A 23,259-nucleotide genomic window follows, 5' to 3' on the forward strand; every position below is an offset into this window, starting at 1 on the left:
AGTGCTCGCTACATACCACTTAGCCAATTAGTCAATAAACATTTATTAATCACCTACTATGTGCCAGGTGCTGTGCTCAGCCCTAGTGTTTCAAAGAAAGGGAAAGGATTGTTCCTGGCCTTGAGCTCACAATTTAATGGAACAGACAGACAGTATGTAAAGGACTATATATAAACAAACTATACAAAGTATAAATTGGAAATAGCCAAGAGAGGGAAGGCACTAGAATGAAGAGGGCCTGGGAAAGGCTTCCCATAGAAGGAGTTCAGTTGGGTCTTGAAGGAAGATAGGAAAGGCAGCAAGTTCTATGACATTCCATGTTCTAAAGTCTCAGCCTGCACTCTCAAGCCCCTGTCAGCTCTGATATTCTGTCGCATTAAATCTCCTCTTGCTCTGATGCTGTGACATTCTGCATCCCACAGTCATGTTCAGATCAGGGAAGTTGGTTCATTTCATGACTCATGGAGGGAAGTGCTCAGCTTTGGATCCACTGCCCTAGGAGGGCCATGCTGCTCTGACTAGTGAGCCAGCCAGAATAGACACAGGGTCAGATATGTCTGGCTGGCTTCAGATCTCAGATTGGTCAGTCAATAAACTTTTTATACTGTGCTAAATGGCATGGATACAAAGAAACACAGAAACCAGTCTTTCCTCTCAAAGAGCATAGAGTCTAATGGCTGGGGCAGGGGGAAGGGGAACAACATGCAAACAATAATGTATTAACACGATATATAGAAAATGTTTAGAAAAAAGGTAGCTAGGTGGCATAGTGGATAGAGTGATGGGCTCAGAGTCAGGAAGACTTGAGTTCAAATTCAGCCTCACTTACTAGCTCTGTGTGTGATTTTTTTTAAAATTAAAATTTATTATTTTCCAGTTACATATTACATACAAGGATAGTTTTCAACATTTGTTTACATTGGATTTTTAGTTCCAAATTTTTCTTTTCTCCCCTCCTCCCTTCCCTCCCTTCTCCCCAAGATAGAAAGCAGTCTGATATAGGTTGTATATATACAGTCATATCAAACATATTTCTACATTAGTCATCTTGTGAAAGAACAATCAGAGCACAAAGGAAAAACCTCAAACAAAAAAATCCAGTCCAAAAGTAGAACCAGTATGATTCAATCTGCATTCATAATTCACAGTTCTTTTTTTCTGGATGTTGAGAATATTTTCTATCACGAGTTCTTTAAAACTGTTTTGGATTGTTGCACTGCTGAGAAGAGCCAAGTCTATCCCCATTGTTTATCACACAATGTTGCTGTTACTGTGTACAATGTTCTCCTGGTTCTGTTCCTCTCAGTCAGCATCAGTTCATATAAGTCCTTCCGGGTTTCTCTGAACTCCTGCTTATCATTTCTTATAGCACAATAGTATTCCATTACATTCATATATCACAATTTGTTTAGCCATTCCACTATTGATGGGCATTTCCTTGATTTCCAACTTTTTGCCACCTCTGTGTATGATTCTAAGCAGGTCACTAAACTCTGCCTCAATTTCCTCAGCTATAAAATAGAGATAATAATACCACTATCTCCCAGGTATGTTGTGAGGATCAAATATTTGTAAAGTGCTTAGCATGGTGCCTGGCACATAGTAGGCCCTTAATAAATGCTTGTTCGTCATCCTCCCCTACTCTCCCATCTCTTTAGTGGAATAGTTATCCAATGTTGTTGTTGAGTCATTTAGTTGTGTCCCACTCTTTATGACCCTGTGGACCATACCATGTCAGTACTGTCCATGGTTTTTTTTTTTTGCAAAGATACTGGAGTGGTTTGTCATTTCCTTCTCCAGAGGGTTAAGGCAAATAGGTTAAGTAACTTGCTCAAGGTAACAAAGTTAGTAAGTGTCTGAGGTAAAATTTGAACTCAGATCTTGGCTGCCTCCATTAGGGAGGTGGAAAAAGTATTACCTTTGCTGCATTGAGGGCCTAGTTGAGATTATATAATATAAATTTTTTGCAGACCCAGTCAGCATTGTTTTGCAGTTTTCTTGGCTTGCTTCAGTAGCACATGAATAGACAATATCTTGCTAGTTATTTGTGGTAAAATTTTATTTTATTTTTAAAAATAGTATTTTATTTTTTCCAATTATATATAAAGATAGTTTTCAACATTCATTTTTGTAAGATTTTGAATTCCAAATTTTAATCCCTCCTTCCCTCTCCTCCCCTCTCCTCCCCTCTCCTAAAGACAGCAAGTAATCTGATATGGGTTATACAGTACAATCATGTTAAATGCATTTCCATATGAGTCATGTTGTGAAAGAAGGATCAGAAGAAAAGGAAAAAAACCACAAGAAAGAAAAATACCAAAAAAATCCCAACAAATGAAGTGAAAATAGTATGCTTTGATCTGCATTCGGATTCCATAGTTCTTTTTCTGAATGTGGAGAGCAGAAAGATGGGAAACTTTTTATAGCTGGTTTTTCTGATAAAGGCATCATTCTCAAATATATAGAGAACTGAATCAAATTTATAAGAATACAAGTCATTCCCCAACTGAGAAATGGTCAAAGGATATGAATAGACAGTTTTGAAATGAAAAAATTAAAGCTATCTATAGTCTTATGAAAAAATGTTCTCAATCACTATTGATTAGAGAAATGCAATTTAAAACTACCCTGAGGTTTTACCTCACACCTATCAGAATGGCTAATATGACAAAAAAGGAAAATGATAAATGTTGGAGAAGATGTGGGAAAATTGGAACACTAATGCATTGTTCATGGAGTTGTGAACTGATCTAACCATTCTGGAGAGCAATTTGGAACTATGCCCAAAGGGCTATACAACTGTGCATACCCTTTCTTTGATCCAGCAATACCACTACTAGCTCTGTATCCCAAAGAGATTATAAAAAAGGGAAAAAGCAGGGGTAGCTCAGTGGTGCAGTGGAAAAAGCATTGGCCCTGGATTCAGGAGGACCTGAGTTCAAATCCAGCTTCAGACATTTGACACTAGCTGTGTGACTCTGGGCAAGTCACTTAACCCTCATTGCCCCACAAAAAAAAAGGGGGGGAAGGGCCAAAATGTACAAAAATATTTAGAGCTGCTCTTTTTGTGGTGGCAAAAAATTAGAAATTGAGATACCCATCAATTGGGGAATGGCTGAACAAGTTGTAGTGTATGAATAGAATGGAATACTATTATGCTATAAGAAATGATGAGCAGGCAGATTTCAGAAAAACCTGGGAAGACTTACAGGAACTGATGCTGCTCAATGGAGTGAACAGAACCAGGAGAACATTGTACAAAGTAACATCAACATTGTGTGATGATCAACTATGATGGATTTAGCTCTTCTTAGCAATACAATGTGTCTAGTTTCTGCCATACTATTTTCCCGTTCTCCCAGCAGTTTTTTTTTTCAAATACTGAGTTCTTATCCCAGAAGCTGAAGACTTTGGGTTTATCAAATAGTAGATTGCTGTAGTCCTTTACTACAGTCTTGTGTGCCTAACCTATTCCATTGATCTACCTCTCTATGTCTTAGCCAGTACCAAATAGTCTTTTGATGGTTGCTGCTTTATAATATAGTTTTAGATCTGACTAGGCCACCTTCCTTTGCATTTTTAAAATTAATTCACTTGATATTCTTGACCTTTTGTTTTTCCAGATGAATTTTGTTATTATTTTTTCTAGCTCTATAAAATATTTTTTGGGACTTTCATTGGTATGGCTAAATAAGTAAATTAATTTGAGTAGAATTGTCATTTTTATTATATTAGCTCAGCCTACTGATGAACAATATATATTTTTTCAATTGTTTAAATCTGATTTTATTTGTGTGAAAAATGTTTTGTAATTGTTTTGTATAGTTCCTGGGTTTGTCTTGGCAGGTCCAGTTATTTTGAATGGAATTTCTTTCTATCTTTTGCTGCTGGGCTTTGTTGGTCATATGTAGAAATACTGATGATTTATGTAGGTTTATTTTATATCCTGCGACTGCTAAAGTTGTTAATTGTTTCAAGTAGTTTTTTAGTTGATTCTTTAGGATTCTCTAAGTATACCATCATATCATCTGCAGAGAGTGATAATTTTGTTTCCCCCTTGCCAATTCTAATTCCTTCAATTTCTTTTTCTTCCCTTATTGCTAAAGCTAACATTTCTGGAATGATATTGAATATTAGCGGTGTTAATGGACATCCTTGTTTCACCCATGATCTTATTGGGAATGCTTCTAACTTATCTCCATTACATATAATGCTTGCTGATGGTTTTAGATAGATACTGCTTATCCTTTTTAGGAAGCTCCATTTATTCCCAAGCTGTTTATTGTTTTTTAATTTGTGTGTGTGTGTGTGTGTGTGTGTGTGTGTGAGAGAGAGAGAGAGAGAGAGAGAGAGAGAGAGAGAGAGAGAGAGAATTGGAGTTAAGTGACTTGCCCAGGGTCACACAGCTAGGAAGTATCAAGTGTTTGAGGCTGGATTTGAACTCAGGTCCTCTTGACTCCAGGGCTGGTGCCTTATCCACTTTGCCATCTTGCTGCCCCTTCTCGTGTGTGTGTGTGTGTGTGTGTTTAGTGAGGCAATTGGGGTTAAGTGATTTGCCCAGGGTCACACAGCTAGTAAAGCGTCAAGTGTCTGAGGCTGGATTTGAACTCAGGTATTCCTGACTCCAGGGCTGGTGCTCTATCCACAGAGCCACCTAGCTGCCCCTTCTCCTTTATTTTTATTTTGTTTTTTCTTGCAGGGCATTGGGGGTTAAGTGATTTGCCCAGGGTCACACAGCTAGTAATTGTCAAGTGTCTGAGGCTAGATTTGAACTCAGGTCCTTCTGAATCCAGAGCTGGTGTTTTATCCACTGTGCCACCTAGCTGCCCACTCTGTTCTCCTTTAAACAGAGGTAGCCTCCCCTTGTAGGTTGGGGAAACCCCAGGATGGAGGTCCCAGGAAGTCTTGTCTGAGAGAAGAGTGAAGGAGAGGAGAAGAAGAGGAAAGGGAAGAAGGGAGAGAAGGAATTCCCCTCTTGGCCAGTCACAAGAGTTGCCCAAGATGTCAGTGCCATAAATTAAATGTACAGTAGGTGGGGGTTGGGTGATAAAAGATGACACACCCCAAACCACAGAACAGAAAGGAACCATCATCTTCCTTTCCTGTAGATTCCCAAACTTAAAGATATCACCTGTTGTTGAATTGTTTCAGTCATGTCCGACTTGCCCTGACCCTGTTTTGTGTTTTTTGGCAGATGTACTGGAGTGCTTTGCCATTTCCTTCTTTAGTTCATTTTACAGATGAGGAAACTGAGGCAAATAGCAGTATGTGACTTGTCCAGGGCCACACAGCTAAGTGTTTGAGGCTGGATTTGAACTTAGGAAGATGAGTCTTCTTGACTCTAGGCCTGGCATTCTAGCTACTGAGCCAACCCGATGGCCTTGAATGTCTAGTAGAAGTGTTTGGATTTGATCATCCTATTGCCTTCCCCAAGCTACCAGTACAACTCCATGGCACATCTGACTCAGGGTTCTGACTCCAGAACCCCAGTGACTTCCATGTCAGACTCAGAAGTTCAGGAGGTTCTCCCATGCACTTCTTGCTTTATAACTCCAGGAATTAAACTGAACCCTTCTAGCCTATATCACTGTTCATCCTAACACAAAATCTCCTAAGGTAACAAGTTCTGTATATTAATTCCCAGCTTTGGGAAGTCTCTTACATGTCCTTAGATTACCTTCTTTGAGATGCAAGGGGTTGCTGGGGAGGGAGAAGGCCTAGTTCTAATAGAGCCTCAGAGTACTCACCCTGGTTGACCCCTCGGATTTTTCTAAATCATCACCTTTTCTCTCTGGCTGGGAGAGCCTTGTCTGCTAAAATAAATTGCTGGCATTTATGGTGTAGGTGGCAGTGGGAATGGGGGGGAGGGGAAGAAGCTGAGGGTGGTGTAAGAGAACAAGAAATGGATTTGTAGCCAGGAGGCCTAGATTAGAATCTTGTCTTTGACACCTATTATTTATAATTATCTTTTTCTTCACTTTTTATTATTTTTATTAATATTAAATGAGATGAGGTATGTAGAATGTTTTGCAAATCTTATAGTGCTATGTAAATGCTAGCTATTTATTATTGTTATTATTATTATTGTCATTACTATCATAGTATACTACTATTATTATCACCACCACCACAATTGCTATTACTACTATATATATGGTCACAGGAAAGTCAATTCAGTTCCCGAGGTCTCAGTTTCCTTATATGTACAATGGGGTAATAGTTCTTATGCTACTTGTTTCACAGGCTTGTCACAGGGGAAAACACTTTGTAAACCTTAAAGTGTTCTAGAAATATGAATTATCATTGCCTAGTACTTCAGAGCGACTTCTTACTTTCTCTTCTCAACAACACCCAGAGGTTGGTAGTGCAAACATTGTTTCCCTTAATTTACAGGATTTATGTTGTTTACTCATTTTTCTGTCGTGTCTGATTCTTCATGACCCCATTTGGGGGTTTCTTGGCAAAGATCCTAGAGTGGTTTGCCATTTCCTTTACCAGCTTGCTTTCCAGATGAAGCAACCGAAACAAACAGGATTAAAAGTGACTTGCCTAGGGTCACACAGCTAGGAAGTGACTGAGGCTGAATTTGAACTTAGGAAAATATCCCTGCTGGTGTTCTGTGCACTATGGTGCCACCTGGCTGCCCCCACAGGCTTCATAGGATTAGAGATTTAGACCTGAAGGTTCAGAGGCCATCTAGGCCAATCTCATTTTATAAATGAGGAAGCCCAGACCCAGAGAAGCTGATGACTGACCCAAGGTCACACAAAGAGTAAGTGACAAAGCTGTGATATGAGCTGGGTACCCATGGCTCCAAGTTCAGCCCTCTTTCCACTGTGCCATAATGCTGAACTTCTAAGAGGGGATAAACTCTCTGGAGGACCGGACAGGTAGTGAAAAAGAAGGAATTTGAACGCAGGACTACTAAACTCCTAGTTCAGTGCCCTTCCCATGACACTGTGTCCATTCTACTTGGTTCTTTTTTAAAAAAATTAAAATTTTTTTTTTTTTTTTAGTGAGGCAATTGGGGTTAAGTGACTTGCCCAGGATCACACAGCTAGTAAGTGTTAAGTGTCTGAGGCCAGATTTGAACTCAGGTACTCCTGACTCCAGGGCTGGTGCTCTATCCATTGCGCCACCTAGCTGCCCCCATTCTACTTGGTTCTGATCAGCCCTTTGATTGGGTGTTTTCCATTTGGCCACCCCCCTGCTTCTGGAGAAATCATCTAGATTGCCTCTTAAAAGGTCAGTGGGAGCTGGAGTTCTTGTATCAGAAGAGCATTTCCCGGCTCTGTGCTGGGTATTGTCTGAAGGCAGATTGTGGGGCAGTTCTGTCTGAACCTTTCTCAGCAGCCCGAGCCCTCAGAGCGATCACACAGCCAGCATCCTCCTTCAGAGAACAGCTGAAGGATTGGCTAGCTTGCTCATTAAAGCTGAATAAGGCTGCAAATTACGAGATGTAATTACAGTAAATACGTCTTCGTCTTCGGGCCTGTGCAGGCACAGAGGAAGCTGAAACGTGATGCTATCTCTGAGAGGGCTGCCTTCTTCCTTGGTCAGCAGGCACTTAGGCAGCACAGTGATGCCGCTGCCCTGGCACTGCCTCAGGTGCTCCAGCTCCTGGATGGTAACTGTTTTCTGAGCCTAGAAGTCCACCTGTTCCTAAGCACCCTCCTTGACCGTGTGAGGTTGAGATGCCCGGGCTGGCAGGGAGAGAAGAGACCAGAGAAAAGACCAGGAAGAAGGGGCACCTGGGGTCTGAGTCTGACTGCTGCTTCTGGGCCTCATGAGGCCTGTGGAAGGAGGGCTGGTAGCAGTTAGTTGGGTCAGATGTGGCAGAAAGATACTGGTATTTGGAGTTAGAAGCCCTAGGTTTGAATCTAGACCTACCACTTATTCACTCTGCAATCCTGGGCAAGACTTAACTCTGCAGCTCTTCTAAACAATGAAGGGCTGAAAACAATCATCTTTAAGGTCCTTTCCAATTCTAAATCCTAGAAAAGATATTTAATAATAAAGACCCTTGGGTAAAAGGGTGAGAAGGACTGGAGACTCTACAATATAAAGTCAAACATTTTATATTTTTTTTTTGCAATTACATGTAAAGATAGTTTTCAACATTCATTTTTTAAATAAGATTTTGAGCTCCAAATTTTTATCTCTCCCTCTTCCCTCCCCCATCCTCAACATGGCAAGTAATCTGGTATAGGTTATACATGTGCAATCATGTTAAACAACTTCCACATTACTCACAAGCATTTTTTTTTTTTTTTAGTGAGGCAATTGGGGTTAAGTGACTTGCCCAGGGTCACACAGCTAGTAAGTGTTAAGTGTCTGAGGCCGGATTTGAACTCAGGTACTCCTGACTCCAGGGCCCGTGCTCTATCCACTGTGCCACCTAGCTGCCCTACACAAGCATTTCTTAATTGCTTCCTATATATCAGGATGGGCAGCTAGGTGGCACAGTGGATAGAGCACCAGGCCTGGAGTCAAGAAGACCTGAGTTCAAATCTGGCCTCAGACATTTACTAGTTGTGTGACCCTGGGCAAGTCACATAACCTTGTTTACGTCAGTTTCCTCATCTGTAAAATGAGCTGGAAAAGGAAATGGCAAACCACTCTAGGATCTTTGCCAAGAAAACCCCAGTGGGGTCACGAAGAGTCAGATTTGACTGAAAATGACTGAACAGAAACAAAATTATGCCAGGCACTATGCTAAGTAAGCTCTGGATATAGGAAGTCAATCAGTCAACATGCATTTATTAAGTGCCTGCCATATACCAGGCATTGTCCTGAGTCATAGATTTAGAAAAGAAAGAGAACCATAGACTTAGGACAGAAAAGGATCCTAGAGATCAACTGGTCCAACCTCCTCATTGTGCATATGAGGAAACTGAGATTGAGGGACTTGCCCCAGATCACAAGAGTGATCAGGGTCAGAGGTGGCATTCCAACCTAGGTCTTCTGACTCCAGAGTCAATACTCTTTTTGTGCTGTACCAAAAGATCCCTTTAACAGCTGTTATTTCACTTGATTCTTGCATCAACCCTGTAATGGGATTTTTTTTTTTGTCTCTATTTGATAGGTAGGGAAGTGGAGACTCCTCCAAGTTAAATGTCTTTCCCAAGGTCACACAGCTAATAAGTAGGTGGCAGAGACAGGGCTCAAGCCCAGGCCTTCTCATGCCAAATATTTCTACTATCCATCACTGCCTTCCCACTGAGGCGAGCTCAGGAAATTCAAGTTGAGAGCAATCAGGGGCAGTTTTAAGGCATTCTAGGATGTTGCAGGGGTGGTGGTGGTGTTGGGAATCTTATTAGGGATGAGATATGAGATATGAAATGAGATATGAAAACACTTCAAAAGGCAGAAATCACAATAGAGACAAGAGGGTTTGTGCTTCTTGTTCAGAAGATTGCATTAGGACACCCCTTTGAGGATCACACAGAGAGATCAGAGGAGCAACTTATTAAGCGGACACTCTCTGGAGACTATCTGAATTTACCCTATTTTGGGGGTCACCTTCCAAGAATCATGGCATAGCAGAGAGAGTCCTGGGTATGGAATCAGAGGAACTAGGCTTGAGGCTTAGCTCTGCCACTCTCTGGGCCTCAGTTTCCTTATCTGTAAAATGAGGGGATAAACTAGATGAATTCAAAGGTCACTTCCAGCTGTAAATCTATGATGATGTTATCCTCTGCTGAACTTCATTGATAAGCTGGTGCATAGCTAGAAAAAGATAAGCAAGATGGCGGGTGACTCATAGTCATGCCATAGGAAGACTTAGATGATTAGCTTGAGAAAAAGGATATGGGACTGGGGACATGGGGGAACAAATGGTGATTGTCTTTAAATATCCAAAGGCTGGGAAAGAGGGTGCCCAGGATGCTTGAAACCTTGCCAGCTTTTCTGATCCCAAGCCCTCTGTATGTTGAAGGATGAGAGAGAGGCCCTCCACTGGCTCCAGTCCCATGGATGTTGCAGATGGGATTATGATTTGGGTAGGGCTTGGATCTGGTGGATCCCAAGGTCCCATCCAGCTCCAGGTCTCTCTAAGGTCCCCCATACTCATCTCCCTCAACAATTCCTTATGTGACATAATATCCAGACCCTTCACCAATCTGGTTGCCTCCCTGTGGTTTGTCATTGTTTCCCGTAAGGAATGATCACCATGTTTTTTTCTAAATGCTTACAAACCATCTGTGTTTGGGGAGGATCTAACATCTGGGTCTTGGAAGGAGCAGTTCTTCTGGGATATGGGCTCAATAATGAACGGAAGCCTCCAGATGTTACTACTTGTTAAGAGTGGTTATCTGTCTGCAGGAATGGAGGCTCCTTAGCCAGGACTTGCATGAGCATTCATGCTGACGTCTCCGTTGAGTCCCCACTTTGGCTCTGACTTCCTAGAAAACACTGGTCATTTTGTCTCCAGTAATCCAGGTCCATCGGCTGAACGCGCCTGGATGGAGAGTCCAAGAAGCTACACCTTTGGCTTCAGTGATCCCTTTAGCACAAACACCGGCACTCCCTCATGTTGATCTAACAGCTTGACAACTCTGTAGGTGGAGAGCTGGCAGGGGGCCAAGCCAAATTTTCTCTTTCTTCCTTTTCATATAAACAGTGCCTTTGATGTGCTTAGGATTTCTTGAATGAACAAATGAACTTGTTTATGTAAAAAGACCCAGCAAAAAATTTCCACTGCCTAATTGCAGTTTGTTTTTCAGTGGTATGGTGGTACATCATTGGAGATGCTTTTCATAGCCTAAGAAGCTGCCTTCTATATAAAGGCCTAAATACGCAGTGGCTTCTGGTGAGTCAATAAGTCATTTGGTCAACAAGCATTTATTAAGCACTTACTATGCTTGGGGCACTTTGAAGAGCTGCTCTGTCTGTTTACAAATCACTGAACCTTGATTCCAGAGACACACAGTTGGTTTATTTGAAAGATGAAAGAATCTCAAATGGTCAAAGTCATCATATGGCACTTCAGCAATCCGAAAACTAGAACGATAGGGCCTTAGAATACTAAAGCATAGAACATAGGGTGTTAGAATAGGCAAAACCTTAGAACACAGAACATTGCTGCTAGATCTCACTGTGACCTTAGAACAGAGATCTGAACCCCCCAAAAAATGGACATTTGAGCTAGAAGGGTCTTAGAACATAGAACACAGATGCTAGAATTCATCTTAGAACAAAGGACACAGAATATTAGAGATGGAAGGGACATTAGAACACAGAACAATAGCGTTATGGTTAGGAGGAACCTTCTATAAATAGAATGTTAGAGTTGGGAGGGACCATCAAGATCACTTAACCCAATACCTCATTTTGTAGATGAAGGAGTGGAGAGTGGGAGGAGGATTTGCCTGAGGTTCCAGATCTTCTTCAGTATAAACACAGCTGGATAAGTTGGAGTTAGGATGCTGCTTTGTAACTCCTTGTAACTGGGGTTGTTCAAGTAGACCCTGTCAGGGAGCTGGTAGATTAGGAGGCTGCTGCTGTAGGTGGGGGAAGTTGTTCTCTGAGATCCTTTCTAACTTAGGGATTCTGTAATTCTGTGATTTTAATTGACCTGTGATTTACTAATAGATGGGCATCCTCCACTACCCTAATATGCCAGAGGGCAAAGCTTTAGGGATGTTATGTCATGTAGTATGATGGTTCCACACTGAGAATCAGTGGTAAATTTTTGCCAGCCCATGAAATTTTTACTACCCAAAGGTCTTGCTCCTTGAAACCAGTTCTGTTACTTCCCAGATGGATGATTTTGGGTAAGTGATTTCCCTCTCTGGGCCTCAGCTTTCTACTTTGCAACTAGGTGGTACAAAGGCAGGTAGGTGGCAGAGTGGATAGAGTCCGGAGCGTGGAGTCAGGAGAACTTATCTTCCTAAGTTCAAATCTGGCCTCAGACACTTCCTAGATGTGTGACCCTGGGCAAGTCACTTCACCCTGCTTGCCTCCATTTCCTCATCTGCAAAATGAGCTGGAGAAGGAAATGGCAGACCACTCCAGGACCTATGCCAAGAAAGCCCCAAATGGGGTCATGAAGAGTCAGAGTTGACTGAAAAACGACCAAACAACAACAAAAATGAAAAAGTTAGAGGTGATTTTTCCAGCTCTAAAAGTCTGTGTTTATCATTCTGAAATCAATCAATCAAAAATATTTATTAAATGTTTATGATATACCAGGCACTAGATATAAAAGACAAAAAGAACAGTCCCTCAGTGGATAAAGTACTGGCCCTGGATTTAGGAGGACCTGAGTTCAAATCTGGGCTCGGATACTTGACATTTACTAGCTGTGTGACCTTGGGCAAGTCACTTAACCCTCATTGCCCTACAAAACAACAACAACAAAAAACAAACAAAAAACCCCAAGAACTGTCCTTTATCTCAAGGGCCTTACATTCTATCAAGATAGCTTGTCCTGGGGCAGCTAGGTGGCACAGTGGATAGAGCACCGGCCCTGGAGTCAGGAGTACCTGAGTTCAAATCTGGCCTCAGACACTTAACACACACTAGCTGTGTGACCCTGGGCAAGTCACTTAACCCCAATTGCCTCACAAAAAAAAAAAAAAGCTTGTCCTTTTATGGGTGTGTAAAATGGGAATTTAGAATGTAGAATGTTATAGTTGAGAGGGACCTTCATATATAGACTGTAACAAGGTTAGGCAGAGGGCCTTTAGATAACATCTATGCCACCTTGTCCATTCCTTCATTTTATGGAGGCGAAAAGTGAAGCTCAGATTGGAAGTGACTTATCTAAGGTCACACAGAAGGGTTAATGACAGAGCTGGGATTGGAATCTAGGTCTCTTGACTCCTGTTCTGATGTTCTTTTCATTCTTTTCAGTTAATTGACTTTTATTCATTCATTTCATAAATATTTATTGAGTACCTTCACTCCCTACAAAATATACATTTTGACCCGTATCACTGTGAACGGCAGCTAGGTGGCGCAGTGGATAGAACACCAGGCCTTGAGTCAGAAAGACCTGAGTTCAAATTTAGCCTCAGACACTTCCTAACTGTGTGATCCTGGGCTCATCTGTAAAATGAGCTGGAGAAGGAAATAGCAAACCACTCTTTGCCAAGAAAATCCCAAACGGGGTAACCTAGAGCTGGACATGACTGAAATGACTGAACAACAAAAATCCCTGTGAGCACACTCAGTTTGGTAAAGTTTTGATGATATGTAATAGAAATTCTTTGGAGAGACATTGCAGCATGGGGAGACATTCTGTAAATGGTTCTGTTCTGTGAAACACATAGTATATCGCAGCCTCTTTGACTAGCTGAGGGTGCATTCAAAGAGCACTGTTTGACCTTTTCCCCACCTTTCCTTTCGTTGGTGTGATTCCATGTCTTCTCTTTATTTGCTGGTGGGCCCATTCCAGTTAACAAGTGGCCCATGAAAACAGGCCTTGGTTCTTGGCCTTAGCATTTATTCTTTTGTTTTAGGTGAAAGAGATTAATCTGGAAGCTACAATATTGTGGTTTTTGAAAGGTCAAGAGAACCAGCAACCCAAGGACCAGTTGTTCCCATGTGGTTTTTTCAACCAGCCCAGCATTCATGTCCTGAGGACTGAGAAACAACCTTTAGGGCCCACCCCAGGGATAGCTGAGATGAGCACTCATCTGACATTGATGCAACACTTGGATGTGAGCTTGGTATAGGATCAATGCTATATTGACACTGAGTTAAGTCTGAGTCCCCTATCCTCAGAGACTGAGGTGGTAATGGGGAAAATGTATCCCCAAGGCAGTGGGGGATGCATTTTTACTTCTATTCCTGCTCTATTTGCAAAGCATATATCCTTTTGTAAAAGAGAATTACTTTTAATTGATTCAATGGAAGTGGGGCTCTGGTTGCTAGTAGCTAACGTACCTGGAATGGGGACTTGAGTTGATAGCATTAGAGAAGAGACACTAACCCTTCAAAGATACCCCTTATGCCCTGAGAGGGAGATGTAGCCTATCTCACTTTGGAAGAATGAGGCTGGAGAACTTTTTCCATACAAAATAAATATAAGATAATTTGGGGGGAGCAGGGCACTAGCATCCGGGTGGGTAGCACCCACCTCTCAGGGGCGTCCTAAGGGTCAAATGAGATAATGAATCGTATAGCACTCAGCACAATGGCACATGATAAGTGCTATGTAAATGTTAGTTGTTATTATTTCATGTTCAAGATGGCCCTTGAAGTCAGGGATTCTATGAGGTAGAAATCAGGAGGAAGAGCGTTCGAGGCATGAAGACAATGCAAAGCCATGGAAGACAGATGAAAAATCATGTGTTCTTGAGAATAGGGATTCTTTCATTTGTTGTCTTTGTATCTTCAGGACCTAGCACAGTGGCTGGTACACAGTAGGCACTTAATGAATGTTGATAAATAAATGCTTGTTAAGAAAGCCAATTTGACTTAGAGAGTGGTAAGGATCAATAATAAAGCTGGAAAGGTAGGTGGGGGCTAGGTTGTGAATGATTTTAAAATAGGAATTACAGCTCAAATTTCTTTTTTTCTTTTCTTTTTTTTTTTTTTTTTTTGCAGTGCAGTGAAGATTAAGTGACTTGCCCAGGGTCACACAGCTAGTAAGTGTCAAGTGTCTGAGGTCAGATTTGAACTCAAGTCCTCCTGAATCCAGGGCTAGTGCTTTATCCACTGTGCCACCTCGCTGCCCCCTATGTAAATTTAAGGTTTATGAAACATTTTCCTCAAAAACAACTTTGTGAGGTAGATTATTTATTTATTATTGTCCCTATTATACAAATGAGGAAATTGAGGCTTGGAGAGGGACAATAACTCACCCACAGTTATGCTTCTAGGAAGTAGTCAGAGACTTAACGGCTTCAGATGGAATGTTCTTTCCCTTCTATCATTTTGTCTCTTTAGAACCTACGGTTCTCAGAGTGGTATGTAAGATGGGAATGTCTAGAACCCAAGGAAGAGGAGAGTGAAAGGGAGATCATCTGTACTGGGGCATAAGATGGGCAAGGGAGGGAATGGCTCTCACTGCTGAGGACTCAGGAGCCAAAGTGGGACTTACTCTCTGCCTATACATAGGCTACATAGAATCTATGATTATAGGGGCATACATGTAGTGCTAGAAGACTTTCTTTGTTTTACAGATGAGGAAACTGAGACCCAGTCACATGTCCAAGGTCATACAAGAAGCAAACATCAGCGATGGGATTTGAACAGAGAGATCCTCCCACTCCATAGTCTTTTCTTAAAAGCCAAGTATTTCTTTTTTATTATGATCCAAACAAATATCAAGAATTGGAAGCATTTCAGTAGCCAAAGAAGGAGAAAGGAGGCTTGTCTAAGTGTAACATTTTGGTGTGGGACTAGATTTGGGTGGCAATAGCTTTAAATCCGACATAAGCTCAGGTGAGTCATGGGCTGGGGTGGTCGGGGAAGGTTTCCTGGAGGAGGTGTGATTCAGCTAATTTGGAGAAGAAAATGGGAATGAAGAGGAGGGCTTTCCAGAAAGAGGATGCGCTCAATAGCGGGTATGGAGATGATGGGGGCAGCAAAGAGGCCAGTCTGACTGTACTGATTGTTTATATTGAGAAAAGGAGGAGATGAGCTCCGAAGGGTAGGGTCAGCTGCGGAAGTCTGAGCAACGAGGGGACTACTGGGGGATAGCAGGAGATCAGTGGGCCACATGATAGAACTATAGGTAGATCTAATCAGACCCTCAGAATTCTGTTTGTGGCTCAGCTTCTGTTTGCTTCTGTCTGCCTTAGGGCTCAGTAGGAATGTGCTAACTGCTAATTAAAAGCAGCTGAACCCATTGTATTGTCCTGTGAGAGGAAAAAGTGGGAAACCTGCCCTAAATAAATTAAGCCTCACTGGACAACCTAGCCAGGGAACCTGCAAAGCTGCAAAAAGGTGTGGCAACCAGGCGATTTGCCATGACAGCTAACCGCAAGGGTTAGCCCAAGAGAACTAGTGAAAAGAACACAGAGGAATGAGAATCTGGCTTCAAACAAGCAAAGAAGAAGGCCAGGAGAATTTTGCAGTGATCTGTAAAGAGGGAAAAATGTTTGTGTTTCAGTTAGTACCAAATAACATTTACATAAGCACCAAATGCAAATTGGTCTCAGTCCTAGAGGAAGAAAGAAAAAAGGCTGGCAGAATTTGTCTCTTTAGCTTTTCAGGGAGAATGAAATGTTCCTTGAAGAAATAGGGGAAAAAAGTACTTCAAGGAAGAAACACAGAAGAAAAGGGACTTGAAAAAGCAAAAGGGAATTCTTACCTGGATCGAGAGGTTGCAGGGTGAATATGGAGCAGAGAAAGGAGGGAAGTAAAAGGAGCACAATATTTGGAGCTAAATAATAGTGGGGAGAGGAAAGGAATAAGCATTTATTAAATGCCTATTATGTACCAGGCATTGTGCTAAGTACTTTACAGATATTATCTCATTTGATCCTCACAACAATCCTGTGAGGGAAGTTTATTATTATTATTCCCATTTGACAGTTAAGGAAACTGAGGCAGAGAAAGGTTAAGTGGCTTGCCCAGGGGTCACACTGCTAAGAAGGGTCTGAGGCAGGATTTGAACTCAGATCTTCCAGACTTTAAGCATAGCCCTCTCTCCACTGAAGCACCTAGTTGCCTGGGTATAGTACTCTTCCCATTGAGGAGAGAACTTGACAGTTGCAGGAGGAAGCAGCTTCTTGCACTCCTAGGAATGACAATACAGATCTAAAGTTTCCACTAGGGAAAAGCTCATCTTGTGCTGCTCAGAGGAAGAAGAGACAAGTAGTGATGGGGAATGGCTCCATGGCTGCTGGCCACAAAGGTAGCCATTTGTTGATTTGACATAGATGACAAAGAATTCTGGGGTTCTCCCAGAGTGCATCTCTCTACCTATATATCCGGGACATTATGTAAAAGTCTTCTGAGACCTGACAAACTGACTAGCATTATCTACTCCCCTGGAGAGCATTTGGTGAAGGACCAGTGCAGGCTGAAGGAGAAACAATATTGTCAGGGAGCTGACTGGACTGCAGATCACCCCAACAGAAAGGGGGATTATGTAAGGAGTTCAGGAAACAGATGAGAAACCCAGTCTGGAGGTGTGTTATTGCACTGACAATTCACTGGATTGGGGCTATCCAGGAGAAAGTTCAACGGGTTGTCACTCTCTTATTCCTGGACAGAACCTCTCTTTTAATGTGTCTAAGATTGCCTTATCTTACCCATCATGTTTCTACTTATGAGTTTACATGTATTCAGCACTTTGGGAGCAGGAACTACTTTTCATTTGTTTTTAAATCCTCAGCACTTGGTAGGTGCTTGTTGGCTTGGATTGGATTGTAGTGACAGGGACCTTAAACTATGTGGATATCTTCTGGAGCTCTCTCTCTCTCTGACAGAAGCAGAAGAGCTGATAAACTTAGGACTTGTAATGATAATTTCATCCTTCAAAATGTGGAGGAAGGAGAATTGCTACTCTGGACCTGCTTCTAGACAACAAAGAAGTGGTTGCTTAAGTAGGAATCTTGGGAGCAAATGATTGACCTTATCAGAGTTTGTGAAGGAGAAGGAAGTATATGCTCTGCTGAGCACAGAGTGGTATGAAGCAGCTTATATGTGTGTATATGTATATATGTGGGATTAAATAAATGTGTGTTTACATAAAGACATATATATGTGTGTGTCTGTATACACATGGGATTAAATAAATGTATATATATATATATATATACAAATACACATATATACATGTGAGATTAAATCAATATGTACACATACACACATGTATATATTTATATCATGTGTATATATGTACATATTTGTGAGAAAACAGCATAATAGTGGTATCAAGAAGATTTTAGTTCAAATATTGCTCCTGCTACATGTTAGCTGTGTAAACACAGGCAGGTCAGTTCACTGCTCGAGGGTACAAGCAGCTGTCTAAAATCGTTAAGTTGCAGATCAGTGGGCAATCTGTTTTGAGGGAGTATGGAGGGAATTTCTGTAAGAGGAGTTTCTCATGCTGATATAATCATAGGTCTAGACCGGGAAAACCCCACACCTATTCCTCTCTCTCTCTCTCTCTCTCTCTCTCTCTCTCTGTGTTGGGGAGGGGACAGGGGCAGTGTGTGTAGTATATTGAATAGAGAACCAGCCTTAAAACTGGGAAGACTTGGGTTTGAATTTCAATTCTAACATACTTGTTATGTGACCCTGGGCAAATCACTTAACTACTTGGTGTTCTCCAAGATGATAAGTTACAGAGAAAGTGTCAGCCTGCATTGATGGAGAACAACATTTATTCTCTAAACTAATGAAATTGTGGGGCCAGAATCAATTCATTCTCTCTCTCTCTCTCTCTCTCTCTCTCTCTCTCTCTCTCTCTCTCTTCATTTTTCTATCTCTTTCTGTTTCTTTCCATTAACACACATATATGATATGTAAATATATGTATATATTAACTAAGATACAGGAATCTTTGTCCTCCTGGAAAGTTCTCTCAGCAGGAGCAAACATGAATTATTCCAATAACCTGAAATGCCAATATCATTAACAAAATCTTTTCCATTCCACAGCCTAAATGGTGAGTCTGTGTGGACACTGTTGAACCATGCTTGGTTTATGGGATGGAAGAGCTGCCTGGCTTCCCCAGCAGTCATTTCATCTTCCAAATATTTGCTCTTAAATGGGTTAATTGTTTTCCCCTAACCACACTGAAGCTGGCACCAGGGGATGTACAGTTAACCTTAACACACATTTTCCCAGGGAAGAGAGTCATCTATCACTGTGTGAAGGCACGGTGGTGTGAGAAGAGGCATTAATAGCCTACCAGTCCCATGACCTGCAGGGAGTAGGTCACTTTAGCGGTCAGCCTAGGAGACTGGTATGCTCTTGTCTTAACAACCCTACCCAGCACTAGGTCCTTAATTCTCTGAAGCTGTAGATCTATGCCTGCTATCAAGGAGGGAGCCTATATAGTGCCTCCTCAGCATTCTGTTTGGGGTGGGGGGAAGGAATAACAAGGATAGGGTTAGGAATTGGGCTTTTATGATTAGGCTTTATGATATGGGCTCTGAGATAAAGAAACTTCCTTCTCTGCAATTTTTAATCTTAGACGGCTGTCTAGACCACTGAAGAGTGACTTGCTCAGTCACACAGCCCATATGTGTTGGAAGAACAACTTGAACTCAGGTCCTCCCCCTTCAAGACCAGCTCTCTGTCCTCTCAAGAAAAGAGCTTCCTGTCATAATACAGGAATGGGAGGCAGTTCTATGGTGCTGTAAGAAATGAGGAGGGGGACAGTTTTGGAGAAGCATGGAAAGACTTGTGTGAACTGATGCAGAGGGAAGTGAACCGAACCAGGAGAACAATTTACACAATAACGAGAACATGGTAAAGACAAACAACTTTAATATTCTTAAGACCTCTCATCAATACAACGACCAACCAGGACGCCAGAGGACCCCTCATGAAACATGCTATCCACTTCCTGGCAGAGAGGTGATGGACTTAGGGTGCAGACTGAAGTGTGCATGTATTTGTAGGTGCATGTGCACATGTATATGGGCAACATACATCTGCATACAATATACATGTGCATCTGTACATACATATAGACACACACACACACATATATATACACATAGTACACACATATATAATATTTCTACAAATACATTATATGTATTTGGACGTGGACAATGCAGGAATTTGTTTTGGTTGATTATTTTTCTTTGTTACAAAGATTTTGCTTTCTTTTGCTATGGAAGCAAGAACCATCATTAGACAGGAAGCCCAGAGAGAAGATGTTCCTTGCTCAGCCTTTAACCCAGGTCCCCTGACTCCTGGGTACTGCTCTTTCCCTTTGCTCCAGGTGAATAGGCTGAGTAGAGAGGAGTAGAGGAGAAGAGAGCCTCAGTTTCCGCATCTATAAGATGAGGGGTCCAAGATGATCTCCAAGGTGCCTTCCACCTTTAAGTCCTATGAAAATCTTTGAACAAGACGGGGTGGTTTTTTTTTAATCCCTTCCATCCAAATTTTTTCTCCTGGAGCCCAGACTATGTTTGATTCCTTGGACTTTTCCCTATTTTCTTCCCATGTTAGAAATTTACCAACTTGGACATGACCCATTCAGGGACCTTCCTCCTCCTCCTTCTTCTTCCTCTTCTTCCTCTTCTTCCTCTTCTTCTTCTTCTTCTTCTTCTTCTTCTTCTTCTTCTTCTTCTTCTTCTTCTTCTTCTTCTTCTTCTTCTTCTTCGAAATGAGGTTTAAGTGATCTGAGACCGCATTTGATCTCAGGTCCTCTGGAATCCAGGGCCAGTGCTTCATCCACTGTGCCACCTAGCTGCCCCCAGGAACCTACCTTCTGCAAGAGGCCTTTCCTAGTCCCACTAGGTGCTAGTGCCTTCCCCTCTGAGATAGCTTTGTACTTCATATTCTACCTTGTATATACTGAATTATTTACATGTCATCGCCCTCATTAGAATGTGAGCCTCTTGAGGAGAGGGACTGTTGTTACCTTTCTTTATGTCCCCAGCACTTAGAATAGCTTCTTGCATATCAGAAGTGCTTAATAAATGCTTTTAAAATGGATAAGTTGACTGACTTCTGGAGACCAAAGTTTGGCAGATACCCTTGACAAATGTGCAGGATCCCCAACCCTGTTTTCCTTCCTAGATAGCATGGAACACTACCCTTGGAATTGGGTGACCTGAGTTCAAAGCTTGGCTCTGCTACTTACTGTGTGAATGTGATCAAGTCACTTTGCCCTATCATACCTCAGTTTCCTAATCTATTGAATGGGAACTGTAGTCCTTGACAGGCAGTGTAGAATAGTTGGAAAATTGCCAGACTTGGTATCAACAAAGCCCATGGTCATATAGATCCTTAGCCTTTTCCTCAATTTCCTTAACTCTAAAATGATGATAGTGCAAAGGGTACTACTGGATTTGGAATTAGGAAGACCTGGGTTTGAATTCTGCCTCTGATACTTATTAGCTGTCTGACTCTCTGAACCTCAGTTAAGGAAACTCCATCTGTAAAATGGGGATATCAATAATACCTACTGTACCAGTTTGTTGTAAGGCTCAAATGAGATTAAGTATTTAGAATACGATGAGAATATTAAAAGTTCTATATAAATGTTACCTTTTATCTTCCTCCTTCTCCTCTTTCTCATCACTTACCTCAAAGGGTTGTTATGAAACTCAAGTATAATAACATAGGTAAAACATTTTGTAAATTTCTTTATATATATATATATATAACTATATATATATATATATAGTTATATAGTTATATTTTATTTTCCCCCGATTACATGTTGAAACAATTTTTTGACATTTGGGGTTTTTTTTTTTAGTTTTGAGTTCCAAATTCTATCCTTCTCTCCCTTCCTCCCTCTCTTCCTTCCCCTCTCCCAGATATGGTAAGTGAGCAGATATAAGTTGTACATGTGCAATCATGTAAAACATTTCCATATTCGTCATTTTGTAAAAGAAGACTCAAATAAAAGAAAAAAGAATGAAGGAAAGAAAATGAAAAATAGTACTCTTTCAGTCTGTCTTCAAACAATATCAATAAATTTCAAAGCACCATGGAAATATCAGCTCTTGTTACTGACCTCATGTGTCATCTTTCATTAGTTACTTTAAAGGTCTATGGTCAGGAAAACACTTTGTAAACTATAAAGACAGAAAGGTAGGAACTCCAGAAATAGAAGGAACTTCTATTATTTAGGAAATGTTTCATTTCCTCCTGCTTGGACAGGGGAGAGTAGTAGGATCAGTTAATAAGTATTTGCTAAGCACCGCCTCTGTACCAGGTCCTGTGCTCAGTGCAGAGATGAGGAAGGCAAAAATTGAAGCAGCCCCTGCCTTCAGGGAGCTTATAAGATGATGGGAAGGGCAGAAGATCCGAGCTGGGACCTGGATGGCCCACTTTGCCAGGGATTCTTCCCAAGACCTTGGGTAAGACATTTACCTTTCATCTTCCTCAGGTTTTTTAGCTTTAATATGGGGATGCTGCTGTGGTTTCTGCAGACTCGATGAGCCTGTTGGACACCTCTAATGAGGTAATTGCTGTAATTATTAGTAGCTCAGAATCTGATGTGATCTCAGAACAGAGACTATCAGGCCTGGGGAGGGACCTTGGCTTATAGCTTGTCCTTATATCCTCAGCACTGATCACACACTTAACAGATGCTCATTGAATTCAGTGGAAAGTTAGAGCTGGAAGGGACCCGAGAGACCATCTAGACCAACCCTGCACTTTCCAGAAGGCTGGCACTGTGCAAAGGCAAAAGTTGCTGGCATCTGGTGGGAGGATGATGAGAGATGTCCCATAATGAGACAAGATGAATTCAGTTTTTGAACTTGGATTCCTTAGGAGAGATGCTGGATTGTTGGCACCAGATAGATGCATAAAGAAATGGAGGTCTCCCTGCCAAAAACAATGTTTTCCCCTTCGAAAGAGCTGGTAATTAACTGCTATTCCCTGGTAATTACCTGGCACCATCCTTTGGGCATGTACAAGTGAGTTCTCCCTTGACTAAGCTTGGGCAGCTCCCTGAATTCCCCACCAGCCCTGTTAAAATTGGAGCCTTTCCTACAGTTTCCAAGGGAATTGAATCTCAAGCAGAGAGAGAGAGAGAGAGGGAGAGAGAGAGAGAGAGTGTTTGTGTGTGTGTTTAAGTGTCTCTTGCCTTCCTACCAAAATGCAAATCCTTTGTCCCTCGAGGGCTTTTGGCTAAACACCAGAGAGTTGGGATAGGGTATAGTGCATGACAGCAGAAATCTCCATTTGCCTTTTATCTTTGTCTCTGTGTCTCTGCCTCTCTCTTTATTGATGGCTCTCCCCCTGTTTTTGGCTCTCCTCCTCTCCCCTCATTTATTGCTTTTGCTTCCTATCTCTGTCTCGTCCTCCTCTGTTTCTGTCTCTCTGTCTTTCTGTTTGTGTCTTTGTCTTTCATTAATTCATTAATTCAATAAACACTTGTTAAAGATCTATGTTTGATCTACTATACTGTGCAATGGAGGAGGTACCGAGAATATTAAGCTCCTCATCCTCACAAAGCTTACAGTCTAGTAAAAAAAAAAAAATAAAGACAGAGGTGTATAACAATTACACAAAAAAGAACATGAAAAATATCTGAAAGATACAGAATACTATGAAAGATCTTCCTTTACCCTTATTATTCTCTCATGTCTTTATTTCTCACTTACTGTCTGTCTCTTCTTTTCAATCTTCCACTTACTCTGTCTCTACCTTTCT

The sequence above is a fragment of the Dromiciops gliroides genome, chromosome 2 (assembly GCF_019393635.1).
Source record: "Dromiciops gliroides isolate mDroGli1 chromosome 2, mDroGli1.pri, whole genome shotgun sequence".
In the NCBI taxonomy this organism is placed as follows: domain Eukaryota; kingdom Metazoa; phylum Chordata; class Mammalia; order Microbiotheria; family Microbiotheriidae; genus Dromiciops; species Dromiciops gliroides.